This window comes from Chroicocephalus ridibundus, chromosome 2, assembly GCF_963924245.1.
Source record: "Chroicocephalus ridibundus chromosome 2, bChrRid1.1, whole genome shotgun sequence".
In the NCBI taxonomy this organism is placed as follows: Eukaryota; Metazoa; Chordata; class Aves; order Charadriiformes; family Laridae; genus Chroicocephalus; species Chroicocephalus ridibundus.
This window is the reverse complement of record NC_086285.1, coordinates 119148955-119172367: the sequence shown is the minus strand read 5'-3', so window position 1 is coordinate 119172367 and position 23413 is coordinate 119148955. Positions and strand designations below refer to the sequence as shown.

At 40.0% G+C, this 23413-nt stretch overlaps 1 protein-coding gene across 9 annotated transcripts in view; it reads left to right on the top strand.

Moving 5' to 3' along the window:
* Positions 1–23413, top strand: part of ZNF521 (zinc finger protein 521) — a 239752-nt gene that overhangs the window by 30820 nt on the left and 185519 nt on the right. The gene's annotated exons all lie outside the window — the stretch shown is intronic.

The window sequence follows — 23413 nt, the reverse complement described above, 5'->3', positions numbered from 1 at the left end:
AGACTCAGTATCAACAAAGGCGTTTTTATTTTTTATTAGATATTACTTTAGTTTTGGCCTCTACAGTGTAAAATGTATTTATTGTGCAGTGCAGTTATGTTAAGAACCTGTCTTTATTACGACTTTGTAAACAAGGAAAGCCATCCTTCCCATTTGGGAATGCTTTTAGAAGGTGTTCGTGTGCTCATGTTTGGAGAGCTTTCTGAGTTATTTTTGGTTCCAGTACATCCATAGGCGAAGTCCTGGCAGGATGACATAAAAGTCAAGTAGCAGTACTGCTCTTGAGGACGAAGCGTGAAAAGAAGGTGAGCAGAAGAGAAGTAAGTGGGCAGGAGCACAAAGAAAGTTGAGGAAGTAATGTGAATTTGTCAAATGGTTTTAATCCCAGCTTCGAATTACAGAGATAAAAATCTGCTGCAGCAAGAAACATTTACTTTTATTAGTATATCACTTTGCCTTTTCTTGCCTGGAAAATGTTTTTGTAACTTCAGATAGAGTCACTTCTGCTGTTCCCTAATCACTTCTACAAACTTTGAGAATCTGTCTGTATTGCTGTGGTTTCTGGCAGTATGGCTATTCTCTCTTGACTTCAAAAAACTTAATGTTTTTCTTTTCTTTTCTTCATACCTCTCTTCTTTCTTTTGCTGTTTCTGTGTTGAAAAATTAGTGGCTTTTGCTTGCCTCTTCCTTCCCTCTCCCAGAAAGCCCCGATCATCTGGATCTCCCCTTTACTGCCTCAGGTCCCATTTATTCATCCCTGTTTTTCACCTTGATCTGATATGGCAGTTTCTCCTTTCTGGTGTAGTTAGTTGCTGCCCCCGCTTCCCACTTCTACCAAGTGGTTTCTCTGCTTCGGAGCTGCAAGCAGAATGCACTGAACAGTGCTTGCACAGTTGGGTTGAGAAACTGAAGAAAAGCAGGTTGGGGGGAGCAGTAAGTAGGAAGATGCTCAGAGCACTGCTCCTGAACACAGCAGTTCTTGCTGAGAGTTGTGTTGCTAAATGAGAGTGAAAACAAGTATGCTGGATTAATCAATTTGGAGTGCATGTGTAAGGGCAGGAATATATGTATGACGTCAGAGGATGGGGGAATGAAAATGAACCCTGAAGGAAATTGTTTAAGTCCCTAAGATTACCTTTGCCTCTGTTTCAAGGAAACTTGTGATAGTGTAACGGGTAGAGATGAGACTGTTTGAAAGCTAATGAAGTGAATAAAAACCTAAACCACACATCCTGAACTACCAAGTTGACAAAAAGCCAACTGTCATCTGTTTCTAAATATAAATGACCAAAATACACCCTTAAGTTGAGAGAGGGGCCTGGACGAAGTGGCCAGAGTTGAGGATTTCTTCTTTCTCCAGCAAAAAAATATTAAACAGGTGGTTAATGAGGTGAATTCCATGCAGGGTCCTAAGCTGCATGTTGGCCTAACGCTAAGGATACAACATTTATGAAAACCTCATCATTTTAGATTATTTTTAGTTAGTCAGAGACAGACAGTTGACACACAAGAAGCTTATCTTTCTCTTCTGAAGCACAATATATATTTGACAAAAATAAAGCTTGCTTTTAGCATTTTAGGCAAGCTCCCTGAACTCTTGCCTTTCTCTTAGATTTCCACCTTTGGGTGCCATGCTCAGGTTCAAAGTTTTAAAGAGTATTACCAGGGAGCGGTGATTGCACCTCCATTTCTCATCACAGTCTTCTGACACAATAGGGTGTTCATAATTATGAAGACAGGCTGAGAGAGTTGGGATTGTTCAGTCTGGAGAGAGAAAGCTCCAGGGAGACGTTATAGCAGCCTTCCAGTACGTGAAGGGGGCCTACAAGGAAGCTGGAGGGGGACTTTTTACAAGGGCATGTAGTGATAGGAGGAGGGGTGATGGCTTCAAACTGAAAGAGGGTAGATTTAGATTGGATATAAGGAAGAAATTTTTCACTGTGAAGGTGATGAGGCACTGGAACAGGTTGCCCAGAGAAGCTGTGGATGCCCCATCCCTAGAAGTTTCCAAGGCCAAGCCAGACAACCTGGTCTAGTGGGAGATGTCCCTGCCCATGGCAGGGGGGTTGAAACTAGATGATCTTTGAGGTCCTTTCCAACCTGAACCATTCTGTGATTCTATGTTAATTGCTCTGGTTGTCTCCTTTTCAAGGAGTCCCAATGAAACTAGTAAACACCCTAAGTTATTTGTCTATCACTAAGTTTTTAATGAAAGGCAAGAGGTTTACCAAAATTGAATTTCTTGTACTATATTCTGTTGTTTGGGTAACTGTGTTCTCTCTGGAGGAGGGCAGAGTGTATCATCTATCCTGATGTATGATTTTTCCAATCTGGGACTCAGGTACTGAAGAGTTACCTAGGTTGTTCTTTATGTAAAAACGCCAGGGCTGTCAGCCTCTGAAGTTCACATTTGAGTTCTGAAGCCCTCCAAACCCTGATTTTTCAGATGGCTGAGCCAGCTGCAGCTTGTCTGGATTTTACTGAGCTTTGGAAGTGCTCTGTGAGATGCACAGGGAGCTTCACTACAAGAATTTATGAACTGTGCATGTTGACCCAGTTGTAGGGTCATTTTCCATACAGTTTTATGGAGTAAAATCAACAATTATGTTGATGGAACAAACAGGATGGCAAAACAATGGCTTAAGACAAGCCTTTAGTAAAACCCTGAGTGTAAAACATGAGAATTGAGTGTTATAGTGTCTTGACTGCCCCTAATTCTGCCAACCTTTTAACATGCTTAAGTATGGGAGTTGCCACTGTAGGTTCTCAGATTGATACTGAGGCTTCTAGTTTTTGCATTTGAAAATGTTAGATGTGTTCTTCTGAAGCTTTGACGCTTCAGTGGAAGGAGTAAAATTCTTTATTGAATCTTCGTTTTGCACTCTTAACCAAAGACAGGAATGGGGAGAAGGGAGCTGGTTTATTAAACAGTGGTCCCTGTCTCTCAAAGTGTCAGTCACCCCCACCTATTCAGAGGATAGTGGAAGATGAGAGTTACTTACAACTCTGTGAGATTTAGCTCTCAGGATCTTGAATTGCTGTTCTCGTGCAGATTTTTTCAAAGGAAAAGAAAGAAGTTCTCCCCAACTGGTTCCTTCCTGTAATCTGTTCTTTGAATTGGACTTGTGTTCTTTTTCTAGAGGAGGACATAGCTGCTTTTTTATCCTAATGTCTGTGCTATTGATCTTTTCAATTTGGGTCTGATCCAATACCCATTGAAGTCAATGAAAAGATTCCCATTGACTTCAGTGGGGGATGGAACAGGCCCTGCATGAGCTATTTAGTAATATTTTTTGCTATCATCTGAAATTCTTGTACTGAAGCTTTCTCTGAAAAGGTGATGTTTTATTTATGTTAATTGCTGACAATTCCTGTGATGTTTGTGGAATACAGATAGTGGATAAACGGGGGAAAAAGTTCAGAAAAATTCTTTGCAATAGTTGTAACCATGGGCAGATAAGATGCTGAACTATATTAATTTAGTCATTAGAAAAGATTGGCAATAAAAATATGGATTTAATAGTGTTTCTTTCTGGTGTTAACACTTTTCTCACTGTATCCTTCCTGCAGCATTTTCATTTAATAACTCATGAGCCACTTGCACATTGTCATCCTCTAAGTTGTGTATATAAGTAAAGGATCCAATTAGCATGGCTATGAACCTGATGTCTTTCTAGTATATGTCAGTTTGGATCTCACTGTAGGAACATACATGCAGGATCAAATGTGGTGCATTACTGATAAACCCTCAACTGCACCTTCTCTTCTTCTTCTGCCAACAGGAAAAGAAACTTAACCTTTTGCAGTTCTGCCATATATACTGTTGGTGGGGCACAATTTGTCAGACACTTCCCCTAATCTTCTCCTGCTTGATGTAGAATCTCTTCTCCCTGAACAGTGCTTTGTGCTGTTTATTTCACCTTTCAGTCCTCAGGGATTATACCCTATGAAGTCGCTCCTGTATATATGAGAACTGCCTCTCTGTGTTCAGAGGTGTTCAGCTCAAGCTTGGTTCTCTTGAAGATCCCGTAGGTCGCTTTGGCATCAGAAGTCTCAGTCATAATCAGAGTAATACTAGAAGAAGGAGCATCTTGTGGTGCTGCCTTGCTTGCAGTCAAACCTGCAGTGAACGTGCCAGTCTCGTTGGCCAAGTTGTTGAATAACTCAGCAGCAGATGTGCTGCTACACAAGACTGCCATCCTCCACCTGAATGTCAGGAGACCTAGTGCATGTTACATGACTTCTCTACTAGCCCCATTGGCATCACAGGCTGTAAGTCTTGCCTGAAAGCAGGCTAATGAATGATATGCAGGTCACAGCTTCAAGGCTAAGGGTGTTCTGAGGTAAGAGACATGAAGTATTTCTCCATTGGGGATATTTATTTTACCTGTAGGTGGTTAGGTAGACTTAATTTTATACTTTGTGCTCTAGCTTAGTGCTAGAGCTTTGACAGGTTGAGTATATATGTCAGGTAGAGCTAAGAGCCATTTGTGTTATCCCCTAAGTTGTTTCTGATGTTGAAAAGGTTACTGGCTATAGCTGTGTGTCCCCTGCCAATGAGGAGGTGCAGTCCTGCACTCTAGTCCTGCTCAGAGATTCCTCTCGCATGCCATCTGAAAAGAATTCCAACAGAATGTATTGGGGACCAGTTGTTCTGAGTGCTGTCTCCATCAGCACTGGAGTATCACTAGGCTGGGAACTGCTACTTAAGTCAATATTTTTGTGTTTCCAGTTATGACCAAAATTAATTTTCATGGATATCATCCTTCTGTGTGGTTGAGAAGCACCTTCTTGCATGTCTAGAAATAAAAGGTTGTGCTACCTAACAGCTTCACAGACAGCATGCACCACGAGCGATCATGGACTTACCAAATGGGAGGTAACAAGAGATTCCACTGTAATGGTTTCCTTCTCTTGCCTCTTTTCTCTTCTTCCTAGTGCCCAGGAATCTTTCTGAATGAGTTGGTAATGCCAGAACCATCTCCTTCACTAGAAGACTTGAGAACTTTCCAGGGGATTTTGTCCTAAAGGATGTATGCTGTGCACAGTGAGACAACAAGATAAATTTTGTGAGCACTTGGCATTGTCATGCTTTGATATCCTAGCTAGAATTGCTCTTCCTGCTAGCAAAAGAATCCTAGAACTGGCCAAATACATTGCAGATCTTGCCATTGTTTTTCCAGTTTCCAATATCTATGTGGAGGAAAGATACACAGCAAGGGTCCTTCGTCATTTATGCAGTACAGAGAAAAATCTGAGCTTGATAAAAGTGCTTCTGAGGACAAGGACCCTAAGAAGTTAAAACTATGATGCACCAAAAGCATATTCATCTGCCTCATTGCAGTTAGTGGCACACTGCCAAGCACTGTTTGCCAAGTACAGTTACTTCACTTGAGAGAGTCACCCTGTTTCTCTTGAGAATTCCTGCACCAAGGACTGCATATGGATTTTACATTAAACAGTTATTGAATGAAAGACAAACAGTGCTTGGACTGGGGACTTGAGCTTAGGCCTCTCTTTTTCCTTAGAGGGCTTCCCAGTTGCTGTATCACAGAGACATGCTTCTACTTTTCCATTTGCTTTGGACCACAGACTTCTGACTGCTTTTCCACAAAATGACGTTGTGTTTGACTGAGACAGTGGAAAGCAGACCCTCTCCTCCACTTTGCTGAACTGGCCAACACATATGGTAGTTCAATGCGCTTCTTCGAGTTTGCAAGTTGTGGACTCACATCCTTTCAGAATTACTGGTCAAGGACCCATATCAGCAACTGCAGATCCTTATTTCCTTTCCCTAAAAGGGGGAATAGGGTGGTAGCTACAGCCTCTGTTTCCAAAGGTCATAATTTTGAATTCAGAGAGCAGTGTAGAGCCTGCCAGTGGACTTGGATGGAAGATTTATATGCATTAGAGAATGGCCAAGGCTTGCTAAAATCGTAGCACTTTGGAGAATCTGCCATGCAGAACTTCATATGCAGAACTGCATGCTCCTAGGGAGGATAGATGAAGGTCTTGATAATTGCATCAAAATTCTGTATAAATACTTCTGTAGGTAGCTTGGTACTGCTCAGATGTGGAGGGAACTTGTATACACTGGAGCTGAAAGCTGTGAAAGTAGGCTGCATAGACTTCTTCAAAACCCCAGTGCTTACCTTGAGAGACAGTAGATCTATGATGAACAGCCAACATGGGCGAGGAGGCATAAACTCCTCCCCCTTTTGCTTGGAAACCATTAATCTCTGCTCTTGAGATTGTTAATCAGTCATAAACGCAGTAGATCTTCACCTCCTGGGTGTTTTAAAAGCAGCCTGTTGCACTTCCTGAGTTGTCTGTCGGTGACCTCTTGTAAATGAAAGCAGCTGATGTCTGTATCATGGAAGTGTTATTGTTGACTTAGGGAACCCCTGTAATAAACCTGTTCATGAGTATTAACTGCAAATGCCAGAACTCTTGTTCTTTTTGGAGGTGGGAGAGGAAGCAAGTGGTGGTGTCTTCCAAGGAGCTTTGAGTGCTTCCTATATGTCTTTTTCTGATATTTTTTTCCCTCAATTTTGCTTCCTATTTTCTTCTTATTCTAGCCTGTTTCTCCATCACTAAAAAAAGGCAGGTGATTATTTTACCACACACCAGCAAGTATACCTTTGGTTGGCTTATCTCCTGTGTGTGTCCAACAAGGACTTTACATCGTGTGAACCTGAACTCCCAACATAACGGCAAGATACCGGAACAGAGCCGGTGTCCCTGCACCGGTGAGGAAACTGTTTCCTCGCTGAGTACCATGGACAGAGACGCCTCCTTGCTGGCCCAGGAAGTCCTGCTCTGCAGCAGAAACCACTCAACTGGAGGCCGTAGTTCTCTCATTGGCCAAGGGGTTTGGTGTAGGCAGCCCCAGTGCAGGGGTTACCAGGTCTAGTTCTTGCTACAACTGTCTTTTATATTTAAATAATCTAGCATAGTATATGGGGCTCCTAGGGCTCATCTTGCAGCAATCCATGCCTTACTGGGCAAACGCAATATGGCAGCAGAGTTTGGCTAAAGTGCTGTTACACACACAAGGTATCGACTCCTGTCCAGAATATGAATCCAATCATCCTAGGACTTGGGCATCACACATTTGAACCATGCTTTTCATCACTTCTGCTCAAAGTTTCTCAAATAAATACTCTTGCACTGAAGACAAGGAATGAATATTGAGGACAACATTACGCTGTTTTGAAGGTTAAGAGACCCCATGTGCCTGTCACCCAGAGCCTATTTTTCAGCATGTACTGAGAGGTTTATGTAAACAACAGACCTTACTTCAGTGTCTTTTTCCCAAGTCGTGCTCAGCAGTAGGACATATGGTCATAGTCTGAAGCTATACCAGAGGACGTGTCTATGTGGTGCTTTTTTACATAGGCTTGTGAAAGCATCAACTGGGCATACCTGACATGCCATTGTGGGTGAGTGCAATAGCATTAGGCTCTGGGAGGGGCCATGATAACATTATAAATAGCTCCTCTTCTCCCTTTGGTATTTTGTGGTTACCAAGCCAGCTCTACGTCATCATCCTTGTCTCCAAGCACTGACATGCCCAGCTCCCTAGCTTTTTCAGACTTAGTTCAAGGACCTCCCTGGCACTCTGTTGAAAATCTGCCCTAGCTAGATCTAGAACTTTGCTTTATTACATTAACAGTCTGTTGCTCCATTTATTTATAGCCACTGCTGGGTGTTCTAAAGGTCAAGCTGTTTCCTCACAGAGCATTTCCAAATGGGCAGTGCAGGGTATCTCTCTGTGTTACCATTTGGCTACTGTGTCTTTCCCATTGAATATTAACTTCGCTCTCCCAGTGCTCGAGTGACATCTCCCGCCTGTTTCAGAAGAAGGTCCAATTTCTGAGTTCTGCCAGGTGATGACATGAGGTAATCCACTGACCTTTTCAGGCATTGTGTGGAAGACGTAACTGCCAGAGCTTATTCCAGTTTTGGAGGAACGGTACTATAATCACTATTGGATCTATGCAGCTGAAATTTCTAATTCTCATTGTCCAAGGAAGATGGTTGCCTGCAGGGGAGAGAAGGGAGGGGGCAGGGGGAATCATCAACACTGGCACATATGTGAAGAAGAAAAAATAGTCATTACTTACCCTATGATAACTATGCTGCTTCCAATTACTGTTGTAATCAATATGGATCCTGTGGCCAAGCTTGTCTTGCTTTTCAGAGTCCCCAGTAATACAGACTTTGAATTGTAAAGCTGCTGCTGATACAGGGTCATAGCTACCCTGACCTTTACCCAGTACGATGGGAATTCATGTGTATGATTCTAATAGACACACTATTAAAAATAAAATAATGATTGTCTTGCAGGTATGCACATGTATACACCTACAGTCTGCATTGACTACAGTGTTTCAGAGAATCAGTTATTGTAGAGTAAATACCTATTGTTTATTCTATGTGTCTATTTCACTGGAATATTTATAATATATTGTCAGTGTATTACAAAATGGGTCTTGTTGCCATGACAAATTAGTCTTTTTAAGCGGTGAATTTCCTGCACCTTCTAAAATAATTTTCTTGAAATACTTGCTGGTTTTATTATTGGTGCTTGCTTTAATTACCATTTAGAAATGAACAGAATGGGAGGTACAACAGATTATCATTACTTATATGTTCAGCAGTTAAATTCATAGCTTGAAAACCAAATGTAACAAAATGCCCCACAGCTCTTTAACACTTTGCTTAATACAGTTGTAGAAGAACCTTAATTCATGTTTATACAATCAGCTGTAGAGTGTTACGGCTTCTGGGTGATGTGGTAGTTCACTAACACACCACCTATATGGGCTCAGTTTATCCTCTCAAGCATCATCTGGAGAGTGTAAAAAAACCTGCTTTTTATGAAAAAAGAGAATTGTTGGAGGGGAAAGGTCTTTAAAGACATTCCAGTCCGTGCCTGGTCTTGGTATAATAGCCTGTCTGAGATGGTTATAAAATCACTCCCATACTATTACTGTTAGTTAGAGGGAATAGGCTTAAGACAAAGAGAAAGCACATCTTAATTCATCCAGGATGTTCTGAGCCATACCTTGTGCTTTTTGAGAAAGACTTCTATTGTATTGAATATTTTGTTGTGGAAATCCACTGTGATGTTCAGATAGAAATTTAGCCCTGGCACAGGGTGCTGCACCTATGGAAAATGCTGCAACCTGCAGTCCCTTTTACTAAAGCTCCTCTGTTTTTTACATGACACCAGATATGCCATCAATTCCAGTCGTTCTTCCAAAATGACTGATAGTTGAGGCAAACTCTTAATGGAGACCCTTAATATTCCTAATTTTATATCCCTGTACTTGTACTAAGAGGTCATAGCCCTTAGCTGGGGATATCATTTGGGAATGCTGTAGTGTAACTGAGATCTGTGACCTCTTAATAAGCATCAGGAGAAAGAGATGCGGATCATTCTACAACATGCCCTGGGGGTACTTTCCCTTCAAGAAGGCAAGCTGGAACTGTTCAACTTTTTTCTTTCTTTCAGTTTTTTACCTTCAGGGGGAAATTGATCGATTTGGAGATGATTATTCCATAATCTCTGAATTTTTCTCTTCTACACTGCAATGGGAACTCCTTGAAGTTTAAAGGGGTTGTGTCTCCTGTGTGCACTGTGGAATGAACCCAAGGAGTTTATGGGGACAGCAGTTCCCTTAGCACAGTTAGTGTAATAGTAGGCAAGTTTGGAACTAAAATACCAGGAGGGTCTGTGGACAGAAAAGGGTAAATTTTCTATTAAATTTGCCTGACTAAGCATGATCACTTCTCTCAATTGATGCTTCATTTGGGGGTTATTTTAAGGGGGAGGAAAGTTTCCCAGAAATGTGGATGTATTAAAGACATGGTAGAACTGAGTGTCATCACGGTGAATAGCAAACTGGGAAAGGAGAACTGCCAGTTGATTTCTAAAAAACTCAAAACTTGACAAAGAGTATTTGACACAGATTTAATAATGACATGAAATGCCGGAACTTTATCTGAGAAGTTTTGGGTTTAATTTACTCTTAATAATGTTATCAAAACTTTTTAAAGTTTATACACGTACAAGTAAAGTGATTTAATGTTTTTTTCTGTAATATTTCTGAAGCATATAAAATACAGTGAATTATTTTGCCCATATGTAAACAAGGAAAGCATAGTTTCAGTACAGGGAATGAACTGGAGTGCTTCAAAGTGTCTTTTGAAATTACGTAAGATAGTGCCATGGATTGGCAATTTGGGCAATATCTATAATATATGGGAATTCATTTTAAATTTCATAAAAATACCTGTCACTGGTTTATTACCTCCCTCACCGTGACCAGAACTGGTGTCTCTCGTTTGTTTTACTGCTGGATCCCAGCAGGAAGTGCAGTCTAATGACTGAAGGAAGGTTGGGTGACTCATGCGGGGGAGGCTGGAGAAGGGTCAAGTTTTTCAAGTACTTTGCAAACCTACCAGCTGTAAAAGCAAAGCGTAGGGAAATGAAATGGCAGTTGCTAATTTACCTTCCTCTGACAAATGTAGGCTTCAGCATGAGTGCATAACACATCGGTTTTACTGTTAACACATAAATTAACATCAGTAATTTTTCATATGTATGCGTTTATTTCTTATTGCTATTATCTGACTTCAGTACGTGGCCAGAAGTGATGCTTGGATTTTGCAAAACACTGAGCACGTTTGATCTTTCCTGTAAATTCAGTTTCTAAGCAACACATCCTTTGTCCTGAACTATTTTAATATGTCAATAACCGTAGGTTTCTGTATGATTCTAATTATTCTTCTGAACTGCATTTGAAATACTTAAAACAGTTTTAATATTTGCTTTTTCTGTCATGTTATGATAAGAATATTTTGCATTACAGGACAGTCTTTCCTTTGCTAGGCATCTGCGTAGCCTGACTGGAGAATGTTTTTCAATTTATGTCCATCAGTTGTTGTCTGTAATCTTTGCTTCACTGAAACCAATGGAAATGTCATTATTATGTTCATTGAGGGCAGGATTTCTACTAGTGAGTTCAAATTCTCATTCGATTGCGTTATTGCTCTCAGGATTCTTCTCCATGGCTCTCGGATCTCTGCCTTTCCAACACTCTTTATCATTTCAAAATAGTCAGTGCTTAACAAACTTATTTCCAAATAGCACTTCCCAAACAACTGGCTGTGGTATTAACCCTATAGTTGCAAGCAGTTTCCCATGGTAGGTTAGTCTGAAAGTAGAAAAGCTTCCCCTGTCTGCAGTGATGCCAGGTGCTCTCAAAAGCAAAGGCTGAGAAAATGGAAGAATGCAGTTTACCTTATTAAAATTAGATTCTGCCTCTTTTGTGACCCTTTCTACCTGTCATTGTCTTTGATTTTTCTCTTGTTATTTGGTATGCTTATTCTTGCTACTGAGGCTCTGCTTTTCTGTCCTTGTTATCTTTATACTTTCCATTCTCTTACTGTTTCTGTAGGTGTGCTTTTATTTCTGTTGCCTTTTCCACTATCAGCAGGTCAGATGTCCCTGCAGTTCTCCCTTTAGCTGAGAAGGGTGGAGATGGTTTTCTCTAGTACTGAAGTATCCCACTGCTGCTCTTCTTGTCTGTTCTCCCTCATTTTTCACTTTTCACTGTTCTACTGTTTGTTTCTGTTCCGTTTTTGCCTCTAGGGTCTCCAGAATAGCGCTACTATTCCTGTTGAGTACTTCAGCAAGAATAGCAGACTGAACCTCACTCAATATAGTTTCGTTCTACAGCCTCCGCTGGCCTTGATGATGCTTTTTTCAGGAACCAAGAACATAGATGCAATCTCAGGTCTACAGCCCATCTTGTTATTTGCACAGTCATCCGTCGCAACAGTCTCATTTTCGATTTGATCACTTTATGATCATTTTTATACATGTTTCAGCTTTTGGGTCATGTTTCTTTAGGAATATACCATAGTGGATACCACTGAAATATCTCAAGAAGTTCCCGAGTGGTAGGAGCGTTTAACCCTCATAGCACAGGGCAAAGGAGTGTTTGGTATTCCACAGAGCTTATGTTTTTTTGTCATCTCTCAGTGCAGGCAGAGCTGGCCCTGATTTATTGTTGAGGGTGAGTTGGTGTATACTGAGTTGGTTTCAGGAAAGGCTGTTGCCTTTTCTATTGCATTTCAGTTATCGGACAGTGCCTACAGTGCTTAAAAATTACGTGTGTAGTTCTCCTCTATGGGCATGGAAAGAGGCCCAATACAAATTAAAGGCTAAATTCTACCTATTGCAAAATTCATAGGCTTGGATACGAAATCAAAGAGAATCTCTGTATGCTGTGAGTCCCACAGATTTTTTCATACAATGTTTTTGAAACTGCACCTCAGTGGATCTGATGCTGTGGGGGTGGTGAAAGGAGCTAGCAGATGTAACTGATTAATAAATACATGTTCAGTGTGTCAGTATTGTTCTTTGCATGTGGGGCAAACCTTATATTTGATATGCCTGTAAGAATTGCACAATGCCTTTCATTCTCTATGCTCCAAATCTTTTTTGCAACTATTTATCTACAATACCATGAAATGTAGCCAGCTTTGCAGAAGACAGCAGCTAAGACCCATGAGACATAGTAGAGGGAGACAGGAAACTCTGGCCAAGAATAATGTGGCAAACCTCCTGCTCTTGTGAAAAATGCCACAGGATCTCGGCTGTCCACAAAAAGCAGATTGCACTGCAACTTCTGAGATGCGAATGGGTGGGTTATTCCGCATACGCATTGCCAAAAAATGGCTGATGCTTTGTTTTTCAGGTGAGTAGTGCTCATGGGAGTTCTGTGTTTCAAAATGGTAGGACTCTTCTTTGTCACTCCTTCGTTTCAGAGGTAACTGACAGCACAAGCGCTTTTACCATACACAGAGGGAGGCTGGCCCTGATAACCCAGCCACAGCTGTAGAAACTGTTCCGCATGCAAGGGCTGTCAGTCCCACAGATTCTGAATCATGGGGTCGAAGAGGCAGCTCAGGGTAGTGTTTAACCCTAAAGTCGTTATCCCGGCCCTCCCTTTTCTCCTTACCTCAGTTCTCTGGGAGCTCTAGCACAATATTTTGACTTGTGAGCCCGGAGGGTTGACTGTGTGGCAGACACTTAAGGTAATTATGGGCTTACTTATACATTTTACTGTCAAATTACGTAATTTTCAATAGAGGGCATAATGTATGCTTTCTAATACACACTCATTGAGGCTTGGGGTTCTGCCTCTTCTTAGATAGCTTAAAAATCAAACCACGTGTTGTAACAGACCCCAGTACAATTGCCATAAAATGTGTGCAGCATTCTTCCCTTTCCTTCCGTAACATTCTAGGGTGTATAAATACAGGATGCTTTGTGGAACAAAAGTTTGGATTTGAAATCTTTTACTGTAATATGTGGAATGTGTTTACTAAACTGTGGAAGCTATTAGGGGTACAGGAAATGTTGTGTATTTAGGTAGTCAGTATGCTCTTAGTGAATTGAGACATGGAATAATCATTCTTCCATCAGCCAAGTGCAGTAAATGTGGTTTGCAATCCAAATGTTTTTGCATAGTTTATAGGCTTGCCAGCTATTCTCTTAATGATGAAGTATATAGTTTTATCAGAACTACATGCCTACTTCTGAGGAGGGGGAATGGGAAGAACAGAAAATGACATCTTTTATGAAGAAATGAAAAAGAAATTAATTATTTTGCTAATGACTAAAAATAAGTTTTGATTACACATTGCAATTGCATTTGGTGATAGTGAAACTGCAGAAGTTTTACTTTGAGTGTAAAAATGGTTCTTACCGTTTCCTCTACTCCTATGGAAGTGTCTTTTTTTAGGTGGAAAAGAGATACATTTTTCTGTAAGCATCTTTTTCTATAAAAAGATGTTGCAACTTTTGACTGGCTCTAAGTTGTTCGTTATAGTATCCTCTTTCTCCTTCTTTCTTATACGTTGCTTAAAGTGCTGGATAAAAGATTATTCTTTCTTATTGCTTCTCAGTAAACAGTTAAATCAGATTGAAAGAAGTCATTTTGAATTAATTAGATTGCATATTAGCTTTAGGGACACGGTTCCAATGTAGAACTCTTTAGTTGCCTTTTGTATAATAGTGTTTGCCCATAAAGGTGTTGTGTGTTAAAATTCCAGTATAATTATGTTGCACATTTCAATTAAAAATATGCTTTGCAATTAACGTTTTTGTTAGCATTTCAACTATGAGAAACATGGACAGTCTTCCTTTTTTTTCCTTAAGAAACTGCACATCATCTCCTGGATCCAAAAAGTATCTAATTTTGTACATGGATAGCTAGCCTACACTGGTGAAATGCTTCTAAAATAACACATGTAATGTTATATTATTGTGTAAGTAAAGACTGTAGCATTCCCCTTTTCCAGACATTATAAGCATAATCAGGTGTACAATATTTTAAGAAACACTAAGCCTGTCTGAGCAAAATGCCTGCAGGATCTCATACTTCTGCTCCTATTTGTATTTTATTTTTTTTTAAACATAGACCTGGCTCAGATTTATGTAGTTCATTTGAAGTTCATGCAGTGAGTGGATTAATCAGTCAAAGATGGATAGCTAAATAAAGTTACTTTACCTTAGAATTTGCAACTCCAAAACTGATCTCATAAAATGAGTCCTCATATGTTATTTGGCATGATTCTCCTGTAGCCAGTCTGGGCTGTTTTCTATGAGCTAGAGTAGGAAGGAGGAAAGAATAAAATTCCTATTTCCAATCTAAGACATGCTTGGTGACTTGTTTCCTCCCTGATATTTAAAATTAAACCAATTCACTAAGCCTGTTAAATGCTTTCTTAGCATTACCAGAAGTAGCACTGGTTTCTTTAAGTTGAGGAAGCATATTTCCAGACCGAAACCCAGTAAACTTCAGACTAGAATTTACATTTACAGATAAAGGTAAGTAATTTCACAGAATATTAACCTTCTCCACATTGCCTCATTATTCAAGGCCATATCTTTCTAACTTCGTGTGTTCCTTACCCACTTTTCATTTATTTTTTAAATTTTTTACCTTTCTTCCTTTCTGTATTACATTTGCTGACAATATGGAAGACTCATGTCCTGGTAGAAAGGGAAATGATGTAGCTGTGTGTTCGAGCTGCTGGTTTTTTAAAATAACTTACAAGTAGTAAAAATTTGAACATCAACGACTAATGTTTCCCACTTTCAGGACTCTTGTGTTATGATTATTTGCCTCTCCTTTCAGAAGATTCATAAATGAAAGAGCAGACATGGTTATTCAATACAGATTTGAGAAAGAAACTGGGGAAATGATTCTACTTGATTGCCGACAAGAAAATTAATGGAAGCCATTGCTCCCTCATGAAGAAAATAGGTTTGAAGTCCACTCATTTCTTCCATTGTTAAGACATGAGTAGATTTTAAGCTATTTAAAATTACTGATCCTGAAAACCCAACCTACATGAAAGAGGTTCAGAGAGTGCATAGTTGAATGTGGAGGAGACCAGGTGAGAGCAGATGAGTTAGACAAATTACCATCACTTTTCATAAGTGATTACTTACAGTCAGAATACTCTGCTTCAAGTAGATAATTAGTAAGTTCAGTGTTTTCATCCAGAAAAAGGCATAGTTTTTTGTTCTGTTTTGTTTTGTTTTGTTTTTTAAATAATTTTGAACTTCCATTTTGAAATGACTGTTGAAGAAATACTGAGTGTGTCTCTCTTAAATCCTGTCTGTCTGGGGTTTAACTCCCAATGTGACAATATCTTTTTGCCTTAGGCCTTTGATGTATTTATCCTCACAGTGTCTCAGTAAGGTTAGGAAGATCTAAGGGTACTTAAAAATTAAATTAAAAAATGAACTTAATTACTTAAGGTGAGATATACGTGCTTGCATCCAAAGTTGTGATCCTGAAACGCTCTGCTCAGCTGTTACCTCCCCTAAAAGACACCTTTCTGGCACACTTAGTGGTCTCTTGTCTCAGCCTGAGCCTAGAAATACCACTGATTTCTCTAAGCTGAGGAAGCATAAAGAAATTATGCCCATACTGTAAAGCAGTAAACTTCAGACAAGAATTTAACTACACAGGCAAAGGTAAGTAATTTCACTGAATATTAACATTCTCCACATTGCCTTGTTCTTTTGACCACCCCACAATCTAATGCCTTCCACTACCTCTTCCAGGCTGTCAGGGAAGGAAACTTTGGGATGTGAGGTGAAATGGTATACCAGGGACTTGTTATTCGGGACTGCGTCACTTCCAAATTTGGGGCATTAAGATGCACAGCTTATTTTAAAAGAAAAAGTAACACACACAACAGATATAATGATAACTCTGTCTTGCCTGTTCGGATTGTTCTTAAATAGCATCATGAGTTTCAAATGTGGGAAAATGCTGCTGGAGATCAGAGCTGCTAGACCTGTGAGAAATGGAGGGTTTCACGAAGAGGAGGTTCTTTGTTCAGTGGTGGTATATTTCTCACTGTTCTTTGCCCTTTTCCCCTTGGTTTGGGTGGGAAATAGGAATATATGGCAGGATGAAATTACTGGTACAAAGCAGACCTACTAATTTAGTTAGAATTGTAAGCTAGCCTTTTCCTTATACTAGTTATGCCAGTTAATACTGTTACAGAGAAGCAAGTCATGGTGCATGCATATACTATCAATCACTCCCACAATGGATTTCCATATAGCTGTAATAGTACTGAGCTGTTTTCCATATTGTCCTTTTTCCATGACAGATTATGTCATTGTATTTGGGATACAAAGTGAATTCTTGTAACTTTGAATTTAGGCTTTGTGGAACCTGACTGGGAAGTAAGATCTGGAGGTATAAAGCTTGCACCAACAGTGTTTGTTTTGCTACAAGGTTATATATTGATTTAAACTACTGTGTCCTATCCATCAAAGCTTCTATTTCAGAAAACATTTTCTGGGAATCATTCTTTATGAGAACTATAGCAATCCCTTAAACAAATTGCTACTATTTATAGAATTGTATTCGGAAGTGTGTTTTATTTGAGATCTCAAACACCTATCTCTGCAACTCCGAAGTAAAGGATGAGGCTGTAAAGATTAGAGGGCAACATCTGTTAACGCTGGCTGCTTTGCATATCTATATATCATATACATTTGTTCAAATTATTTGAAAACAGGTATGCATAAAAGTATACCCAACATTTAGTTTACTGACCTGATGTGCTACTCATTGAAAGGAGATTATGACTTGCAAATGGATCTCCGGTCTAAGTAATTTTGCAGATGTGTAAAATGTCTTATGTGGAAGAAAGTAAAGGATGGCAAATTGTATAAGTAAGGTAAAGTGGAGAACATGGTAGCTAAAATCTTTAACTGCTGAATAAATATCTTAATAGCTAAAAGGATACAGAGGTGTCTGAGACCCATGTCACCTTGCACTGAAAGCTAACAAAACAGTCATCTGCCCCTCCACCCTCCCCATTGCTCCAGTTTAATTTATGAAACTTAAAAGATTTAAATATTGGCATGAATAACTGTGACCAGGCAAAACAGTAAACCAGGCTTTATCTCTGTGCTTTTAAGTGATGATGAAAGCAGAACTAGCATCCAAAATGAGGGAATAGAGATGTGGATTTCAATGTATTTGCTTCAGCACGCTCACACAAAGATTACCCCTTTCTCTAAAAGTAGTAATTAGATATTACTGTGGCAGCCCTCTTCGGCCTTTATTTGCTGTTACTGATTGGTGTTTGCTATAGCAAGTGAAGAAGTAAATACCTGAGGAAAGGACCTCATGCTCAGTGTAATAATCAGATTAATTTGGGAACCTAAGTTGAATCTGTTCAGAAACTCTTAATTCATAATATAAGTTCATATTATTCATATATATAATATATAATTTTTATATATACGAATAATATAAGTTCATATTATGAACATAGTTCATAATATAAGTACAGGAAGGGTGAACACAAGCAGATAATCAATGTTCAGGCCCCTTTATTGCTGAAGTTACCCAGAATTTTGTGTTGTGGTCTGGGTGTCAAAAGGGAAGAGGGTGATGAAGAAGAAAAACGTATTGCATAGAATGGAGTAGACTGGATCCCAGCGCAAAGACTCTTGCAGTAGTGAGCAGTAACTGTGTTATGTCTGTATCGTATGGTATAATGCCATGTAGAGATAGTTTAGCGCTCTAAGAGAGTTGTATTAACTGTTGAGTAAATAACTTCTCTTAGGATGCTGCTTCAGTTCCAGAGCTGGCAAGACCCCCAGTAACTTGGGTATTTTATGTTTGCTTTAACGCACGGTGTGGATTTGCCAAATCTGTGTATTTGATATGCAAAGGACAGAAATGTAAGAAATGTACTGGTTTCTGCTTAACTTGGTTGTTGCTGTTGTATGTTGTCTGCATAGCGTGACAGTCCTTTCATAGAACCAACTCTTTGAAATAGGAATTTCTGTAGAAAACAGTACTTTCACACCTGTGTCCTCTGAACTTGGCAGGTGACTGAATCCAGGAGACAGAGGCTTTCAATCACTGAAGGCATAGGTGTAGTTAACTTCAAATGCACACTCAGCCTGTTGAATTTGTCTATTCATTATTGTCCTGCTATAAATTAAGGGAGTGTACAGGTACCTTTCTGAACAGGGGAACAGAGTTTGGTCTGTTAGGAGTACTTTTGTGTGTCACAGCCTCATTACAATGTGTTTCATTTTATATTCCATTTTTCCTTGTTAATTTGATCCTGTCAGTAGTTAAAACCAGGTAATTTGATCCAGAAATGATGTGAATCACCTATGGAGAATTGAAGCGTACAGAAATTTAATACGAAAGAGAGACCTGTCTTGCACCTGTTTTTTTGCACCAGTATACAGTGGCCCTACAGAAGTTAAAACAAGGAATTTTCTTTTGAAAGGGAAGGCAGAAATTCTGCATGATATTAAGGAGAAAAGAGCCTCGGGGAGGATCTTTCAATCACTGTGAGCTGACAAAATGCTCTAGAGCAGCACAGTCCACTTTTAGTGTCACGTTGAAGAATGGAGACACAGTTCAAGGGTGTGCTGTTAGTATCGCCGACCCAAACTTCAAGTGCACATGTGATGGAAAGGACCCTGCTGTAGGCAGCTAGCTCAGCTGCTGAGTGGTAGTAACTTGAGAATACTAACAGGTCTTGAGATCTTATTAAAGATAAGGCTCAAAAAATTCTAGAGGAGATTGGAATCATTGATTTATCTATCATTACTTTTAAGCTGGAGCACACTGACTGTTTTTTAAATATAGAAAATGAAAACAAAAGAGAATAACCTGGTGAAGTATAGGCATGGCTGCCATCTTTATTATTATCCTGTGCCTCACTCAGGTGGTGTTCACAGTTACCTGGACTACTATCAGACTTATGCCTCGAGGACATCTACAGTGCTCATGAGACAGGGCTTTATAGAGCAGACTCACACAGCACTCTGCTTCAGAAATGAAGTGATTGCTGGCCAGGAAAAATCAAAAGGGAGTATTACGTTACTTCCCACTGTAAATGTGATCTAGACCAACCAGCTGTAACCTGCACTGACAAGAAAATTAGCCTTGCTACTGTATTTTAAGGGGGAAAAACATTTTTGGGCAAGATATAAGGCAGTTTCCCTTTGGAAGTGTGGGGGTTTGCAATGTTATCAGAGACAGCGTGAAGCTCCGGAGTGGGAAACCATAGAATGGTTCTAGTTAACAACTTTTTGAGGCATCCATGTGTCATTCATCAAACTTGCCTTTTGTCTGTCTGAAAACAGAATAAACAAAGGAGATGGTCTCCTACATAGTTCTTCTCAGGGAAGTAGATAATCTTGATTCACTGAGCAGAATATAGAAACAAGTCATTCTCAATGGCATATGCCATAATGAATGCTTGATTTTGAATGTCTGTGGACTACGTGCTCCCACCTCAAAGCCACACTGTCTGAGTATATGACACCTGCACCTTCCATGACCGAAGAGGCTGAGGAAAATGTTTTAAGGGAGGAAGTCTTGATGGCACATCAAGGTAGGCATTTATAGACTATCATGACAAAAACCCCTGTGTGAGAACAAATAAATACATGAGCTTTTTTTTTTTTTTCCAGTTTATAAAACTGTGCTTGCCAGGGATTGTAAAAATGGGAGCAGTAATTAGGATCAGTATGCAAATGCTATTTAAACTCTCCACAATTATTCCCTACCTCAACTATAGCTTTCTTCCCCATTTTCTTTCCTTCTCTAGCACATTTCAGCCAAAACACAGCCCACATCAAATTGGCCCTGCAGCATCAAAGCTGACAAATCTAAACTGTGATAAAATAAGGGAAATGGAATTCATGCAATTGGAGATTTTACAGAGGGCACTTGCCAGCTTTTCAGGAGCTAACCAGAGGAGTGTTCTTTGAGTAAAGCTCCCCAGGAAATCTGTCCTCTGTCGTGTCTAGGCCCCAGGTTAAGTTAAGAGCAGCACCGTAAGCTATGGCTGAAAGGAATCTGAGTGTCAAAGGGGCTGACAAAACACAGAGCAATGATGTTCCCTGTATAAAACCGTGTTCAGTAATGGCATTTCTGCTCTTTCATTAGCTGAAGTTTTGAAGTGCTCTAAAGATGAAATTCTGTAGGAAAATATAAAGGTAATCTATATTTCAGTCTATGCATCAAATCGTGAGAGTCTCCTACACCTCACAAGAAGGTTGTTTGGCCTTTGGCTTTTTCTGGATAGCCCAGAACAGGGAAAGCCAGCAGAACTGCAGCACACCACCACAGAATTCAGGCATGTTTGCCCCTCTGGAAAGAGTCTCCATGGTCTTTCTGTGCCTCTGGGAACTAGCCATGACTCACTGCCAGTACACTGGACTGGGTGTCGTTGGATGGGACATCATCACCTAAGTCTCGGTCCTGGCAAAACACACATAAATCATTCAGTGTCATTTACAGAAATCAGAGGAATGTGAGTCCGCTGGCCATTTCTTCATGTACGCAGTCACCAGGAAGGATGATGTCAGGAAGCTGTGTGGCACCCCACAAGAAAGCACTCGGGTGAGCAAGCAGTAGTCCTCTTAGAAGGAAAACAATACATGGAGTCTCTGCGTGACTCCATACATTATTTCCTCTGTGCCCATGGGACCACAGATGAGTCAGCAACAGTTCATGGTTTGTAGTAACAAAAGTAGCTGACAATTGTAACAAAATCAGTATGGATGCTTGGTTCTCATCCAGGGCCAGCAGGAGGTTCTCAACCAACAAAGCCAATGCAGTCTAGTCTATCAGGACATCTGTTGCTTATGAGGAGAGTGATGTAAACAAAGAACAGCCCTTTCTTCTTGTTTTATCTGCTCATTAACAATGTGATGCCTTGTGAACCATAAACATACAGTGTGTGTTAGTTACTGGCTTTGGTGCTGATTAAACTGTTGTCAGATAGGAAGTCTCTTCTTTTAAGATATTTGCAGCATTGTTGCAGGGATAAAGGTCAGGAGTGGACCTGCACCATTGAGGTGACCAGCTATCTTAGAGTACAGTACCACTGATACCTAGTTTTCACACTCTGCCAGCAGCATAATTTTGGAATATCTCCCTCACACCGAAAGCTGTAAAGCCCGTACTGAAAGACAAAAAGCCACAACTATACTGTGCCAGAGGGAGACCACAGAAGTGACCGAGGCTGTCACCAAAATGTCCTTGCAGGAGCAGGGTATTTTTAAAATAAAACTTCCATGGGAAGCAGATGATGCCATACTGCAGAGGAAACGTGTCTCCCACCTGGCGGAACAATTCTGTTCCTGAACTCCTTATTGTGTGATTGATTTAACCCTCTGGGTATGGGGGAACACTACCAGCAGGCACTCAGGGCGAGAGTAGAGCTTCCCTGCCATGCTTTACACAAATTGTGGCCAATCTCTGTTACTCTATAAGAAGATGAGGGAAGAACCTCACAAGTCAAGTTGTGCATCAAAGAGAAGGATTAAATCCTGCTTGGTTTTGCCAAGTGACCAGTTAACTCCCTGAATCATGGAAAAGAATGGAGAGGCATGCAAGAATAAGTCTCTTTTCTGAACTGCTGTGCCCAAGCATAAGGAAAGATCATATAGTTGTCACCATCCCTCTTTCTCCTCCAGATGGATTCCAGCTGGGTGAGCAGAGTAGGCATCGTCTTAGAGAGGGATTTTACTATTAGGCATTTATAGGAGATAGGACCAAATTGCCCTAGAGTTTCATTGTGATGTGGGACCTACCTCTTCACCAAATTCCTTTGAAAAATCCTACTTCTGTTACATCATTCCCCTTCACTTTCTGTTTGGTACCTGAGTTTTGCTGTGATTTACATCGTAAGTGGAAAACAAACAGCACCATAATCTTCAGAGGGTTAAATGTTACCTTCGGTGTTCGTGCATGAGTCCCTTTGACCCCAGTAAGACTTCTGCTCATGCAAAGAGGAGGGAGTACAGCCTCGTCTCTGGCAGCCCTCAGGCAGTAGTTGGGATTTGTTCTAATTAATGGAGTCTCTAGTAGGAATTATTCCGCGCTTCCCAAATAACGTAACCAATGAGTTCTTCTGTTAGTTTGTTGTTCTGTTTTAATAGGGCTTTGAAACATTTCCTCTAGGCTTTCAGAGGAGAAGTCATATTGAGTGCATTATTCTGTATTTTAGGCAGTGTTCATCATTGCATTCTTTCTAATCAAAGCACCTTTTTGGTTATTGTGTGTACTCATAAACTACAGACAGCATGCAGTACATAGATGTGGCTGCTTTTCCATAGCCACTCTGAAAATTGTAAGCAAAATTGCTTTTCATTTTGCCTGACAGCCAGTTTTAATTTTATTCATCATTTTATCAGATTATATAACATTTCTGTTGTCTGCATCTGTCTTCTGACTGCTTTCTTCTCTCTTCCTTTTTCCCCCCATTACGTTTATGCTGAAAATATGAAAACAACAATAAAGAAGAGACCAATAATAGCTTCTTGCAGTAAAAAGGGCTTATTAAAAGGATATTTTCTGCCTGGGTGAAAAAATTCCTTGAAAATATCATAAATACTTTATAACACACAGAGCTACACTTTTATTGTCTTCAGAAGTTGATTGTCTAGATAAGCCATTTAAAAAAAAAAAACAACAAAACAAAACAAAAAAAAACCCCAAACAAACCAGAAATGTCACATTTAAAAAAAATAATTAGGTGAGTTTTCTTCACAGTCCAATTAGGCAGATTCCAGATGAAACATCAAAAAAGGATTAAGTAACCATACAAAGGGTGAGAGCTTTTCCAATCAGTCTGGTGACAAAGCAGATATACTTTCATTTTGTAGAAAAATTGCTAATACCGAAACATCCAATGGGCTTGGTTTTATTACATGTTTACAGGGCTCTTCATTGTGGTCTCAGCAATATGAAGAGCTCTGCAAGCATGCAATAAAAACTGAGCAGACTTGATGTTAGCACTATTCACTGGT